We start from the raw sequence: 16,479 nt of genomic DNA, 5'->3' as shown, positions 1-16,479 counted from the left end.
ATTATACTATTATATTTCCTTTTTGAAATCTACACATTTTCATACTGCAAAAGAGAAAATCCACACTTGAACTTTGGTTTGGTCTTAACCTGGATCTGTCTCTTGTTTTACTACTGTAGGAGAAGAAATAATAGGATTGCCCAACGTATTAGAAGGAAAAGTGAGCAAAAAAGGATCAACTTAGATTGCCATGAATAAGTCTCATTTTGTTCTCCTAGTTCTGTGCACTCCCAGAATCTAAACCCAGCAATGGAGGAATAACCTGTGACCTTTATGGAACGCAAAGCAATTGGTCCACTGGCCAATTATCTGCTCCTTCCTCTTTCCCTGCAGTGCCTCAGTGATGATCAAAGAGAAATGTGGCAGCCTGACATCAGGCTCAGGAAGTATGGGAGTGAGTTCTATGCTGACTTTAATGATTGGACAAGTATTTTCCTTCCTTCCTCCCTCTCTCTCTCTCTCTCTCTCTCTCTCTCTCTCTCTCTCTCTCTCTCTCTCTCTTTCGCTCTCCCCTTTCTCTCTCTTTCTCTCCTTTCCTGTATTTGAACAGTAAGTTTCATAGCAATATAGCACATGTTTTGCAATACTGACAACTGATAGCTATTAAAGAGACTCTAGAACTCAATTCAGCTTACCTGATTCTGAAAAAGCTGCTTACTAGCCTTCCAGAAGTTTATAATGCATGTGTCCTCTCCGTGGCAAGCTGACAGCCATGCAGTCTTTTATGAACAGTTCTAATAAACTCTTGCTCCAGAAACCATTGAGTCAAATATGGCTGTGACTTTAGGGTGACCTTTGAGGTAGAAGCTCTGGTATTTAAATTTAATTCTATATCACCATTCTGGGTGCGAAATCTGTGTGCAAAAAGGTATCTGTCCCCAGGAACAAGTAAGGCTGGGAAAGTCACATGACTTCCTTTCTCACCTAAATCCTCCAAAATTGTCTCCAGATCTGTTTGACACTGTGTCGTTTGACATGACTTAGTCCATAAAACTTTACACAGTTCTAGTGGGCAACAGTAAGACCAGGAAGTGATTGTGGCATAAAATAGGAGAAAAAAAGTCATCAAACCATCAAATATGGCCATTGTTTTCTAGCCTAATGCTCTATTAATGATAAATCAGCAGCCCAACATTAACACCAATGTGATAAAATATCTACTCCATTGATAAGTTTTTATTACAGGCGGAATCTGAAATGGCTCAAATACTCCACAAACCACTTCCAAATTCTAAATAATGTTTCATTTGTGATACATAAATAGAAGGCATTTAGGAGCATTTCAATAAATTTCATCTGGAGATTTTTCTTAAGTAGACCCAATTGGGTTGGAAGACTTATAAAAACAGATTGATTTTTCCTGATGCTGTTTACAGAGAGGCCAGGAAGGTAGCCGCAAGAAGCACTTTGCTGCTGACACTTTGAAGCTCTTATGTCCTATAACTTATCTTACATGTTGCGATGATAGAGAGTATTAAGAAAGTAGAGAAGAATGTTGAGGAAATAAAACTGGAGAAACAGGATGTATTTGTATAAAGAACCTGGGAAGGAGAGAAAGAATTATTCTTTTCATTGCACCATTCACTGCCTCCCCCAAAATACCGTCACCTACCCCCACCCCCGCTTCTTTCTGCTTATGAGCCAAGTCAATGAACAGCTCTTTACAATACATAGAAGCTTAGAATTACATTGCTTTAAAGTGTGAGAGATTCAATAACCTGGCCTAACAGCCAGCCAGTATCTTTTTCAACTTTGAGAACAAGCAACTTGGTAGAGTTCTTGAGTTCTAAACTAACTAACCAAAAAAGTTTGTCCCTTGGCTATTCAGGCCTCTCCACAGAAAGAAAGAAATGCAGTCCAACAGTGACAGTGGTGGTAGTGGAAAGACACATCCAAGTGTCTATTATAACCTAATTCCAGAAGATTTTTCCTGTATCCTGTCCTGACATTTAAAGATGTGTTTTGGCATATGGTGGAATCCAATGTATGTCATGAATCACAGAAGAATAGGATTTTATTATTCTTGGAATTGGGTTGAAGCATCTCTCCTACCCTGCACTCCCTTCATTTTGAGACATACCCAGGTCCTTTCCACACTCTCCACCCCAATATTACCTTAAAGCACCCTTCCACAGCAGCCATGTGTGATGAGTATTGGGTACACCTCCCACAGCACAGCATCATCTGGGTTTTTGGATAACTTTCTAGACACAGTTCTGGACCTTCCTCATGAAGAAAGAGCAACCTTTCAAGAGTTTTCCCAGAGAAAAAGAAATATGAATTGGACCTCACAATCAACCAGACACAAGCGTGAACAGACCTGTTGTCAAACCAATCAACATTTCTACTTCTGTTCTGACAACTATAAATTCAGAAGTCATCACCACATAAAGTGCCTCAAGTACAAATAATTGAACTCTGACTTCCTTTCAACAGCCTTCATGGTACTGCTTACTGTATCAGTTTAATGCACCTCGGTGTTGTAATGTCACAAATGACAATCTCAACTACAATCGTAGCCTTAGTTTGACATGCCTACCTCCACAACACCTCTGTCACATAGCACGTGGCCCTAATGGGTACACCAGGAACCTCCCCTCAAAGCCCTCAGCTCCCTTAGGCCTTCCTCCTCTATTAGAATAAGTGGGCCTGCAACCCACCCTTGCAAAGTATAAACACGAAAATAATTAACAGTCTCTTCTGTTCATCTGTAACTTATATTTCCTATGAGGGCAAATGGAGGGGGGAAAATAATAAAAACAAGGCCCAGAGACCCAACTCTCATTTGGAACACTAGGAGTTCTTGGTTGAGATCATTAAAATGTGGTTTGAAATTTTTTTGTGCTCTCATCAAGTCACTAGCCCTGTAATTGATGTCATAAAAAATATCTCTGTTCAGTTGCAGTGGGTTTCTTGGGTTCCATCAAGTTATCAATTATTTACATCCCAATGAAATGAAAGGGAGCTGTAAAGCAAGGTCCTAAAATGCCACCAAGGAGTCTGAGGGTGGCCTTGTCAACCTTGTGTGTTGTGCTTACAAAAAGGGCCTGGTGCCGAAACCAGTTTGGTAGAGCATCGGTCTGCGGACTGAAAGGTCCCAGGTTCGATTCTGGTCAAGGGCATGTACGTTGGTTGCGGAAACATCCCCAGTTGGGGGTGTGCAAGAGGCAGCTGGTCGGTGTTTCTCTCTCATTGACGTTTCTAGCTCTCTATCTCTCTCCCTTCCTCTCTGTAAAAAATCAATAAAATATATTAAAAAAAAAGAAAAAAAGAAAAAAGAAAAGGGCCTGGTGCTCCATTTGGGAAAGTTCATTTCCCCTACTCTAGGTGGGTTTGCTGCTCCTCCTCATAGTCTCATTGGGCTTTTCGTTTGTTCATACCCTCTACAATTTGAACTCTTAAAGATGAGAGGAAAAACATCCAATGCCTCAAAACTAACACAGGCTTTTTCTCTCTGGGTCTCTGGGCCTTTCACTGTTTCCTCCCTCATTTCCGTAGCAACCAGGGCATTTGTTCACTTACAAAGTTCACACAGTCCAGATTTGACAGAACATCTTGCTTGCGAATGGCAGAATTTCATTGGTATGAGGAATAGTATTTTCCTTCTATTATTTCCTCTTGCTTTAAATTTCCCTGCCCAGACCTTCTTCCCCCTTCATGGCACAGAGTAACTCTAGCAGGACCAGACTTCTTACTATTATTTCTTGCCTTTGGGGGAAAACAGCAGAAAATATTATTTGGCGGTCAGTTTAAGACCTGGATTTGGCAATTCTTCCTTTAGTGATATATTGAGACATCTTGGTTAACATACAACCTTTACATATCTGGTAAAGAACTCTATGGGTATTGCTGGTAAAATCTGATACTGCACCTCTTGCCAACTCGTTATTTTCAGGCTTCTTTGGGTTGTATTTTTATAGGCCATATTGTAACAACTGGAGACAGTTGATGGAATCAAAGTTACTTCTATCTCCAGAGTGCAATAAGCTTTAGCATGTCCATCATTCAGAGTGCAGATTCGCATGTACACAAATCTGTTCCTAATCAGCCCATTTCTCTGATCTACAGAGCATACATTAGGTTGTTACAAATGAGGTGGCAGGTGAATCCCTCAACCTTTTGGAGAGCCGCAACAGAGCTTTTCCCAGGACTGAGGAGGGCATACATATTATTCCCCATCCAGTCCATAGGAAGGTTTTGAGGACATAGGGGGACATGCTTGTTAGACAGGACTGCAGCCACAATTCTTTCTTAATGCTGGACTTACATATTCTATATTTACTGTTCCCTAGATATGTAAACATTTAAATTGGCCTGAGGGTGTGGGGGAATTTTGCCAAATCCGGATCCTGAAAACCTCAGCAACTTGATTAACTCTGGAGCTTTGCAGTCATGTTTGCCAACAAGCATTATGCCATCCAGAATTTCACAACACACTGTAGCAATACAGGTAACTAATATTCCTCTCTTCACTTCTTCTTTTTTTTAAAAAAAAATATATTTTTTAATTGATTTTTTACAGAGAGGAAGAAAGAGGGATAGAGAGTTAGAAACACCCGTGAGAGAGAATCATCGATCAGCTGCCTCTTGCACACCTCCTACTGGGAATGTGCCCGCAACCAAGGTACATGCCCTTGACCGGAATCGAACCTGGGACCTTTCAGTCTGCAGGCCTACGCTCTATCCACTGAGCCAAACCGGTTTCGACTCTCTTCACTTCTTAAAAGAAAATAAAAGAATATTGTTCAGAACATAAGAGAATGTGTTCATTTAATGCAGCTATAAGGAAGGAAAAAGAGATATTTGGTGAAGTCATTAAAAGCAGCTTCTACAATTAGATGCCTGGGAGGAAGGGCCTAGCGGTTGTTGGGACTTCTGCTCAATGGTCCAGCTTCCTGTGGGAAGGAGGGACGGCCTGGCTGAGCCCTCTGTGTTTCCTGTTCAGCGGAAGCAGAAGAGATCCAGAAAAATAGGGTGAGAGGGACGGAGTAGGTAGAGGAAAGAAGTCCTCTCCAACTTTCCTTTGATCCCAACCAGGAGCCATACTTGACCGTTCTTTTAATAGAATGTGGTTCTGTCAAGGACAAATCAAGTACAGCTTAAAAAAAGCCTCTGCGTATTATTTCAAAGGTGAAAAAGAATAGGGGTTGCTCATATGGAGAAACTACTCCAAATGTTCTGAAATGTGGGAAGAGAGGACATGCATTCATAAGAAAGAAAATGGGTGCAGGTAGACCAAGTTAACTTGTTTTATTCTTAGCTCTACAGGATCTTTATTTTCTATTGCAGGGCGTGATGAATGCTCTCATTTATGCCAAGCTTAATGTTTTTCAAATAGTGTTCACACACATGTGTCTGTTGTTCCTCAAGAAGGTGATCTGGCTGGTGTCCTGCTTCCCAGTTTGAGGCTCGGAGGGATAACGGAGTTGCCTGGTGTCACGCAGTGCCAACTCAAAAAGACATCTCTGTCTCTTGGCTCCTGGTTATAGCTGCTCCAGAGCCCAGCCTCAGTCTTTACAGACTCCGCTATCCTCCCTAACTCAGCAGGACTCAGTGCTGGTCCCTGTTCTCAGTGGCAACTTGGTAAACACTGATTGATGAATTAATTGGAACAGAGATAATGACTGCTCCCAAGTACCTACAACTAAAGTTGTTGTTTTCCTCGGGGATCTGCCCAGCCCAGATGTACCTGGGGTTGGCATTAGAAAAATAATGAACAATATCAGTGGATATTAGTGATTGAGGAAGCAGGCTCTGATCTCGCTCTAGACGCCACACTGAGATTCACACAATTAGAAGTTTATAGTCAACGGTGGGATGATACAACCCATTAATCTTTCTAACAGTTACACTGTTCCATTTGGACCTGGCTCAGCTCTTATAAAATGCAGACTCATTACACCGACTCAGACGGGAGCTGGCTGAACACATTCAAGGATAGTGCTACTGCACAAGCATATTTGAAAAACTATTTTGGTTTCTTACCATGAAATGGAAGTTAGGCAAATTCACCAGAGAGTTAGTCTTTGTCCGTTGCTTGCCTTGTGCTTTGCTCCTCTGTCCTGCTTGCTTTGTCCACTCAGGCTGAGGATTTAAATACAAAGAGAAGGAGAGCATCTGTAATCATCTGCTCAGAAAATGTGGCCGAGGGATTTCACCAACATGGATTTGAGATGGGAAGGTCTTGTTTGGGATGTAGTAGATGGGCAGTCAGTGTAAATGTGGTTACTCTGAGGATTAATTGGGTAATTTAGCACCTCAACTACTTTTTGGAGTTTGAAATATCCAGCTAGACAAATTAAAGAAAAGAGAATATGGTCTTTAAATCTTTAGATTTAGAATAATGAGGAGAACCATGTTGCACCTACATCTATTCTATTACAAAGAAATACTTCTTGGTATTAAGATCCTTTGAATATAATTTCATTCCTTATACCTATTTTTTTTTTTTTCCAATGGAGAAGGTAATTCTGAGAAAGGTACAACTGCCTCCAAGTCACACAGCTGTGAAGTGACCTGATGAGAATAATAATGGAATCCAGGGGGTATTCCTACTAAAAGCCATACTCTGGCATTGACTTTGGACTGCTAGGAGATGTCATGCTATAAGCTATTACTAGTCATTTCCACCTGGAGATTCGGGGAGAGAAGGGGAGTGAAGGGAGAAAATGGGGAAGTTAGGAGATGGAAAGGACACACTTCACCTACTTGGCCTTGGCCTAGTAGTATCTGCCACGGGCTCATCTCTATGATACCGCCCTGTAGTGGTTTTTAATGGCTGTGGAGTTCTGATGCTGTGGTACTGGGCTGTTCATTTAAAACCACTTTCAAGATCTTTTACATTCTCTTTTTGTGTTTCCATAAACCATAACCACTGTGATCAATATTTCCTATCAATATATTCTGATCATTGAGCACTGAGCCTGGTCTGGAAAGATTGTTCCTGGAATCCCTAACAGTGATGAACTCAGTTCTTCATAATCTGCATGCGGATTGTCCGAGGCCAATTTTTATTGCCAGGCTGGTTTCTCCCCACCACACAAACCTTCTGAGCCAGCAACTGTAACACTCTGTCACTGGGTGCCAAGGGAGGGCACATTAATTTTAATATTGGCTTTAGTCAAACCTCATTAGGAAGGTCAATATACTGCCTGAACCCCATTAAATAATATGCTTAAAACACTAAATAAATAACTCTTAGATAATCCATAGTTTTGGATCATCAAGGCAGCTTTTTTTCTTCCAGTATCACAGCTAATCTAAGACTGCAGGGAAGGAGTTTTAAACACATTACTTTTGGCTTCAGCCCAACCTTGTTGCAATGTGATATTTAGAGCTCATGAATCAAGAGACAAACATGTATGGCCAGGTGTGGTTTGACATAAAATTGTCTGCGAGACAATTGGTCTCTCTGTATGATAAATGGTCAAAAAACTCATTCACTTCTAACGTCTGAGCTTTAGAAAGTAAGGTAAATATACAGAAGACTTCCTTTTCTTGGCATTTATCTTCTCAAGTGTGGAGGTCTGTTTGATTAATGTCTAGTCATTTAAGGAAAAAGATGTCTTCTTTAAGAAATGATTAGATCATGCTTCTGGGGAGTTTTTATGTCCAATTACTTAAGCTTAAAAAAAAAAAAAAAACTTAAACAAATTTTTGTGTGTGTTGTGTCTACTCCACAAGACCCTCTTACTCCTGAGGAACTTAATGGATGGATGGCGCTGTTTCCCGATGTGGATTCTTCTTTAGCCGGAGTCTCCATCTGCTGGCAGGGATGGCTTTGAACTCTGACAGTGCCTGAGACTGAGTGCTTGTGGGGAAGGCTCCACATACCAACATATTGTTCCTTTATATTTTCATTTTGAAAAGTTGAAAGAAAAATGCTTGCTCTGATTTAGAAATTACCTTCTACATTGTTAGCATCAAGTCTGCTGCTTTCCATTCTATTATTATCTAGTCTGGGTTTTGATTTTTGGTGTATGTGTATTGTTGTTGTTGTTGTTTTTGTTGTTGTTGTTTTCCCCTAGTGAACTAACAGTTTCAAACATTATATAAATAGCCCAGTGCCATTTGCTAGTTCCCACCGTTCTTTAAAATCAAGATACCAGATAAAATAACGTTTGATGGCTAGAGTCTATTATCAGCTTATGACACAAGCCTGGTCTTTGAAAAGGCATAAATCAGATAACACGGTTCCAGTGATGCTGCACTCTTTTGATTTTTTAAAGCCTTTTGTCAAGGCTGCCTCTACCTGCATCTTTTGATAATAAGAGAATTAGATCATTGGCGTCATCACAAGATACATCTGGCAGCCACTTTTCTTCATCATTATCATTACCAGGGGTTGTGGTGTTGGATTTCTTTCAGTTCCATTTATTTTATGTCGTCTGCATGTTTCTGAGTTCTCACAGCCTCTCTGTGTGCATGCATATGGGGGCGTGTATGTGGTGTAAGAAGACAGAGAGATGGACTGAGAGGCAGAGAGAACTTGGGAGAAATTGAAAAAAGTTGGGAAGGAGAACGGGCAGCAATGTGCTGCAGCTTCCTTCCTGCGCTAGCCCTACCTGGATTATTTGTCTAGTAAGAGGCCTGCCAGGCCTGAGCAGCCACTTCTGCCTTGACAGTTCTTAGCATAGCACACTGCTTTCTTTGGCACTCTTCCTGGTTTTCCTATCCTCTCTCTACCCATGCAACCACCCTCTTTCAGAATCAGAGGCTCTGGGATGTGCAACAGAAATATCTCACCCAGATCGACACACATTTCTCTCTTACTCTCTTTTTAAAATCCTCACCTGAAGATATTTTCCCACTGATTTTTCAGAGGGAATGAAAAGGAGGGAGGAGGGAAAGAGAGAGAAAGAAAAAAATCGATGTACAGATTGACTGGTTGCCTCCTGCACGCACTCTGACTGGGGCCAGGACTTGAAACTGCAACTGAGGTACATGCCCTTGATCAGGAATCAAACCCACAACCCTTGGGTCTGCAGGCCAATGCTTTAACCATTGGGCATCCAGCCAGGGCTCTCTGTCTATCTTTCCCATCATCACATTTTAGACTTAGCTGCACAAGAAGAAACACATTCTCTTTGTTTTCATATGATGCTCTCAGTCACTCTTCATCATGTCGAAGGTTCTGCTTTTGTTCAGCAAAGATGTGCAGCAGATCCTTTCCCATCTAAAAATCCTCAAGGCGAATCCGTAATGTAAGGTTAAATTTCCCACTTGGATCTAGATTGGGAGGACTCATTTACTTCTGAACCTCACTAATTAATGGAGAAATTAAAATACTTCTTGATGGCTTATTTTATGCCAAGCTTTGTGCTAGGTACTCGAGTTGCAAGGATAAGTCTGAATAGATATGGCTCCTGCCCTCACAGAGTCAACAGTTTAGTGATTTTGTCAGTTTAAATGGAAGCCAGACTAAGAGGGAAGTGACTGGTCAAAAAACACTGGGTGGTCAATGAGAAGGATTTGTGTATCATCACAAGATACATGGACCAGACGCAGAAAAGGACTATTGCAAGGGTCCAGGTGGTAGGGTGCAGAGAGCAGGACCTACTTGATGTTCCAAGATAGGGGTCAGCAAACTCATTAGTTAACAGAGCCAAATATCAATAGTACAATGATTTAAATTTCTTTTGAGAGCCAAATTTTTTAAACTTAAACTTCTTCTAATACCACTTCTTCAAAATAGACTCGCCCAGGCCATGGTATTTTGTGGGAGAGCCACACTCAAGGGGCCAAAGAGCGGCACGTGGCTCGCTAGCTGCAGTTTGCCGACCAGGGTTCTAGTAGGAGTGAATATATCAATATGAGTGCCAACTATTTCCCCCGTTCATGCATCACTCCCTTCAGGTGAGCATCTTTATGGCTTATCTGGGTCACTTGTCACCTTGGCCAGGAGATTGCAGGACTCTGACTCATGGCTCCACCAGAATGAGCACAGTGCAGGAGGGCTGTGCATGTAATTTCCTTTAGAAATAGCAGGGGACTGCCATCAAGAGAAAGAGGCTGCCTAAAAGATCTCCTTGTCATTCCCTACTGTGCTTGGGCCTAGATTTAACAGAACTAGTTGGTTATTTTTTCACATAGGTAGTAGATAGATGCTGAAGAAGATGCCAGGAGGAAATAGAATCTTGAAGGAAAGCAAAGACTCAGATTCTCTCAATTCTTGGTGACTTCTTGATATGACATGCCACATTAATTTAACTCCATCAAGTGTTGCTCACCTACTTAATAACGTTAAGCTTGATCCCTGTATAGAAAATATTGTTTCAATTTCTAGAAATTTGCCTGCTGCGTTTGCTAGATAAAGCTGTGGTGTGTTATCAGGGGAGTGCAGCAGTGGGGGAATTGGGTGCTGTCGCAAAGTAGGCGGGTAGCTTGGGGCAACTCACAATTTTTCTGAGACTCGGTTTTCTCATTTGTGAAATTAGCATAACAATGTCTGTTTCTGGACTGTTATGAAGCTGAGAGGATTATAAATGAGACTATAAGTGAAATCCCTTACATGTAGTAGATGCTCAGCAAGTTGTAGTATGATTGTTGAGTTGTTATAGAAAAACCTCCTTGCTTTTCTTCCAGCCTATCTCAATTATAATGCCCTTAAGCTCTTATCAACTCCTGAACCTCCTCCATTCAGACAAAAACAGCCTAAACAATGAGATAATTCATCATCTCAATAATAACTTGAAATAAATAAAAGAAGCTGGGAGTAGGATGACCGCAAATTAATAAATTCAGCAATTGATTGATGTCATCAAGGCCCCAGGCTCTTTCATTCTGCCATTCTCAGCATATTGGCTTTGTTCCTAGGTATGTCCTTTCCTAGTTACAGCCTTGCTGTTCCAGCTCTAACTATCATGTCCTCACACACAACAGTGTGTTTCTTTTTGTCAAAAAATAAGATTTTTCCAGAACCCCTGGGCCTTAGGAGACTTTTTCCTCCAGTACCACTTAGGAGCTGCCCCACAACTCTGAGATCTCCCCTTAAGACTACAAAGGGATGTGGCTGTCCAAGACCTTACATCTTTCCTCTCTTCTGGGAAAATTGGGAGTGTGTCTTGTGGTAGCACCTGCTTCCAGATGCACTGTCTCTTCCTCTCTCTTAACCTTAACAGGATCACAAGCCTAGACCCGCATCAGTCTATGCACAGAGAATACGAGTTAATTGGTATCTACCTCTGAAATTAGGGTTAGACAAACCACATGTCTGAGAACGGAGAAATCTCCTTTCCCATAATAGGACACTGTTTGGTGAGAGATGGGGAGGTAAGTGACTATGCTGGTGGGTCAGCAAACAAATGTCTACTCCCTCCTTCCCCCATAGCAAACCCTGAACTTAGAGAGCTTAGTAATTAAAGCTCAGTGTACTGCTCTAAGGGTCATAGTACATTGAAATAAAATCAACTACATGTATTTTGTACAAACTTATGCCATGCTATGGTGCGTGTTGTGGGGAGGAATGAAAAAGAAAGGCAAACCTCTGTCCTTAAAGCTCAGGCTAATATTATCTCAAATAAGTAAATGGTCTCTTGGTATTTTTCTTTTTCATATGTTATCCCTGACCTATATTGTATGCATCATGAGGACCAGAGTCTTGTCTGATTCGGGACATACTTGCCCTGAACCTTCCCTTTTCCCCCACAGCACCTGAACCACATGCACAGGGGTCACTCAGAAGATGGGTGGACTGTTTAATTGGTGGTATTGAATGACTCCCAACCCAGAGCATTGCCTGTCCTCTAGCTCTCCTTCCTTTTTTGGTTGGTTTTTGTATTGTGGTAGGGATTGCTAGTGGTCACCAATCTTTGGTTTATCTCTCCTTTCTGAGCTCATAACTGAACTATTCTTCCTGTCACCCTGGTGCCCAAGTGAAACCATGAGAATGCGTTCTGGTGAATGGAATGTGGGCAGAAGCTACACTGGCTGCCACCAGGGCTAGCCATAATGCCTTCTATGAACCCTACCAAGTTGTCCCCTTGCTGGACATGAGATCCTTTGGCATCCTAGAAGACAGAAGATCCTCCTGGTGGAAGGGCCCCAGACCCTTGTCTCACTGCTTAGAAGTGTCCACAGAAAAGCTGCCTGCTCAGGAACTCACACTGGACTGTGTGTGAATAAGCACCTGAGATTTGTTACAGCTCTGAGCGTCATACCCTGGCATTTCTTTTTAAGAGAGAAAGTCTGGTCCTTCTAGTCGTTTGCAAAAGCATCTTTTGATTTATAAAAAAAACTCTTAAAAAAACACTATATGAGAAAAGAAAAGCTAAAAAGTTGCTGTCTTTGAAAAGAAAATACACATGAGCAAAGCACTGATAACATCTTTAGATATACCATTCAATATTTTGCAGCATGGTCAAAGAGAATATACTCTTTCAGTAATGATTGGGACATTTGCATTACCCTCAATTTGGGGAAGAAATTATTATAAATGGTTTTGGTTGCACATTAGTGAAATCCCTTGATCCCTCTGTGTGCTTGTCATCTAACTGCTCATTTGCAGGCATTCAACATTTCCAATAAGAGTATTCCCTTACCAGCTTTTAAATCATTACTGTTTTTATAATGGATTCATTATTTGTTAATTGTCCTAATGTTCTTTCTTACCTATTCTTGTTAAAATCTGATTAAAATATAAATAATTTCAGCATCCCAAGCATTCTGGAAACAAAATGAAATTCGGCTTAGGTTCAATGAAAGCCAGGAGAGGAAGACAGAATGGACACTTCTAGATTAACTTCAACTGAATTTGACTAGGGCTTGATGCATCCCATGCCACTCCAAATGTGATCATGTTAAAGTCAATAGTGATCACTTAGTCATCAACCCTCAGTTATTGATGAGGCAAAGGGTTGCACAATTAGATAGTGACGAAGGCAGGATTAGTCTGGGCCTAACAATTTCCATTAAATGAGCTCTGACAAATTAAACCTGTGTATGAGCTGTCACTCTCTCCAGGACTGTCCCCTACATCTCAGGTTTCCTTCTCTGCCTCTAATCTAGAGACCTAGCACAAGGCACCCAAACATCTTGGCTTACTGTGAGGCTGATGTCTCTAGAAGCTTCTGCCCAACCAGTGAGTCCAAATTAACCTTTTGACAATATACCTGTGAAAGTCTCTTTTTATCAGCATCCCTTCTATTTTCTGTTCCTCAGTTCATGAGCTGTTCTTCCTTAAAGTGTCTCTGGACAAAACAAGATGGAAAGAATTTTTCCATTCCCTGCCATCATTGACATACTTCCCTCTTCCATGGGGCAACATTCTTCTATCAATTAGGAGAGTCATTCCCATCCAGTATACTTTTTAAAGACATATGAACCCCCACCCTCAATTCAAGAATATCTAACTCCTGTCTCAGATAATCCTCTAACTATATAACATTGAACTAAACTTCTCACCCTTAGGTTCCCATTTGTAAAATTAAGGGTTAATTTAGAATGCCATTATCACTTTTGATGTAATTAATTTATTCACTCATTTCAATAATATTTAAAAGCCACTGTGGAAAGTCCTGGAAATAAAAAATAAATAAATATGAAAGAAATATTTCCTGCCCATGAGAAGCTCCCAATCTGGCTTAAGAGTCCATACTTCCTAGATGGGATGAAGAAAATGGATGGGTAACCAGTTCCACTGGGAAACATTGGCACTAGGAACATCTATTGAATCTGTCTGGATTTTTAAGCTTCCTTTGGCACTTTTGTTCTTATAATTATTCTAGATCATGTTCTTGAGACTTGAAATACCTTTTATTTACTTTTTAAACCCTCACTCAAGGGTATGATGTTTATTGGTGAGAGAGGGAAAGAGAGAGAGAGAGAGAGAGAGAGAGAGAGAGAGAGAGAGAGAGAGAGAGAGACATTAATGTGAGAGGGAAACATCAATTAGTTGCCTCCCATCCACACTCTGACTGGGGATTGAACCCACAACCTAGGCATATGCCCTAACTAGGAACCAAAACCACAACCTTTATGGTGTATGGGATGATGCTCCAACCAACTGAGCCACCCACCCAGGAAAAACATTTTTTTTCTTTATCTCTCATCTATTTCTCATTCTCTTTTCCAGTTTTCTTCTCTCTAGATTATCAATATTTAAGAATTAAGTTTTAGATTCTCTACATAGGTTATCTTTTGAAGCCCTTATCCTGGCCTCCAATCCTACCTACACAGAAATTGTTCTTAATTGCACAAATGTACGTGTATTTATTATACTAAAGTTCCTCTTATATTTTTACTTTAGCCAGTAGTTTTATTAATGTTGTCATAAAATTGTACCCAATTGCCCTAATCAGTTTTTCTCAGTGGGTAGAGCGTTGGCCCTCAGACTGAAGAGTCCCAGATTTGATTCTGGTCATGGGTGAGTACCTGTGTTGTAGCTTGTATCCCTGGCTTCCACGGGGGCACATGAGGGAGGCAACCAATCAATGTGTCTCTCTCACATTGATGTTTCTCTTTCTGTCTCTTGCTCCCTTCTACTCTCTCTAAAATATCCTCAGGCGAGGATTAATAAAAATATTGCCCAATTGATCAAAGGAAAGTAGTTCCTTCTATCTGTTTCTATTCAACTTTAAAATTCTAGATACTTGTCAAACATATCATACAGAGGTCAAAGGAAGCTTGATGGAATGGTAGAGGCAACCCGAGAAAACCTACCTATCCAAAGCTTCCTGGAAGCCTGTGTTTGGTCTGTTGATGTGGAACCTCCATCCTGCTCACTCACCTCAGGCTGCTCCGATGCTCTGCAAATCCAAAACATGTCCACCAGCTGGTCTCCATTTCTGTCTTCTCTTTTCTTCATTTGCTGTTGGCAGTGGATAAATCAGAGATTACCTGCATCAATTTGGACTTCAGTTTCTTAATTATGTCATATCATCTTAGCCTGGAGATGGTTTTTCCCCAATATGACTGTTGTAATTTTTCATAGTAGCCTCTACCTCTGGCTGACTCTGGGTTTGGCACATGGACTCGGCAAGCAAAGAGTCCTGTTTCATCTGGGACACAGATGGGAGTTTTTCTAGGTCATCTACCAGAACAGACCCAGACTTTATATTCACTGGCCCAGGATGGTTTATATTCATTATTTTGAAGTGTATTAGTCAGGAATGTCTTGGGGTTATAAGAAACAGAAAACCCACCTTTAAGCTGACTTAAATTTTTTTTAAAAAAATAAATAGATCACATAATAATAATTTAAAAAATCCGGGTCCAAATTTATTTGGACTCAGTCTCATTATTACTTACTCTTCCATCTGTTAGCTTCACTCTTGAATGGATCCTATTCTTATAATGGCCCCAAGCAACTTCAGACATATCCTCTGGGTTCACATTCAACCCAGCAAATAGCTTTTTGCTTGGTTATGTCTGGTCAAAATCGAGTTATATACCTAACCTCAAGCAAATTGCTAAGGCCAAGGGGAGGGATGGCAAAAATTGGATTACAGAAACCAAGATGGTGGAATAAGGTATACACCTATATGTGCTGCCTCTCACAAACACACCAAAACTACAACTAAAGGACAAAATGTCTATCGTCTAGAACTATGGGAAAGTTGGCTGAGTAGAAATTCTACAACTAGAAGAAAAGAGAAAAGAGCATTGAGACTGGGTAGGACATGCACAAGTGTGGAAACGTAGAGGTAGGAAGGCATGTGAATCAGGCTGGTGGCTGGAGACTTGGTTCGCTGCTTTTTTCAATCTAAAGGGAGACACAAGTTCCCGACTGCTTTGAATTCCAGTTTTCAGTGAGACTCTGGGGACCCAGACTCCTACAGGGAGAAGCTGGACTGTTTGCCATTGGGTTGGAAAATGAGAGTGGCTTTCTTACAGCGGTGTGTGCAGGAATCATTGTTTACTGCACTGGGGCATGGGACTCAGGGACATGGAAATGTGGGGACGCGGAAATGTGGGGATGCTGAAATGCAGAGATGGCTGAATGGCAGCCACCAATGTTTGCCATGTCCTAGTGCTTCCCTGAGACCCCACACTGCCCAATTTACAAACCCACCCAAACTGTGTGCAGCCGCTTTTACGTATGAATGACCTGCCCTATTGCAGTTTAACCTAACAAACTACAGTTCTTGTAAGACAGCTCCAAAACTTCCAAACCCCAAGAAAAGAGGAGAAATCTGCACATCCCACTGTAGCTCCTGTTGGGTGGCCTCACACAGTAGCTGACCTGCACCCCATTGGAGATCCAGGAGCCAGTGTACCTAGTGGTTAGTGTGAGACACCAGATTTCAACTCCTCACATCCATAAGTGACACATTCAAGAGGCAGACTCAATGAGCACCAAAGCCCCACTGAAACAAGTCTTGCCCCATAAGGGTGTATCCAGCACAGCAGTTCTTCCAATATAGACACAGCGGGTCCTCACAGCCAATTGGCCTGGAGGTCAATTCCTCCCAGAGTGCCAATAGCAATCAAGGCTTAACTACAACAAGACTGTGTATTCAGCCCACAAAGGGGTGCACCAAG

The 16,479-nt window shown here is 41.3% G+C and overlaps 1 long non-coding RNA gene across 1 annotated transcript; it reads left to right on the top strand.

The window, feature by feature from the left end:
• The first annotated feature begins 3,536 nt into the window (after window positions 1-3,536).
• LOC123651625 lies at window positions 3,537-5,567 on the top strand. Its single transcript, XR_006740464.1, has 3 exons — window positions 3,537-3,582; window positions 4,293-4,450; window positions 5,290-5,567. It is a non-coding gene; the product is annotated as an uncharacterized LOC123651625 (long non-coding RNA).
• Window positions 5,568-16,479: the final 10,912 nt, after the last annotated feature.

This window comes from Pipistrellus kuhlii, unplaced genomic scaffold, assembly GCF_014108245.1.
Source record: "Pipistrellus kuhlii isolate mPipKuh1 unplaced genomic scaffold, mPipKuh1.p scaffold_m20_p_7, whole genome shotgun sequence".
Taxonomy (NCBI): domain Eukaryota; kingdom Metazoa; phylum Chordata; class Mammalia; order Chiroptera; family Vespertilionidae; genus Pipistrellus; species Pipistrellus kuhlii.
This window is presented reverse-complemented; position numbering and strand designations above follow the sequence as displayed.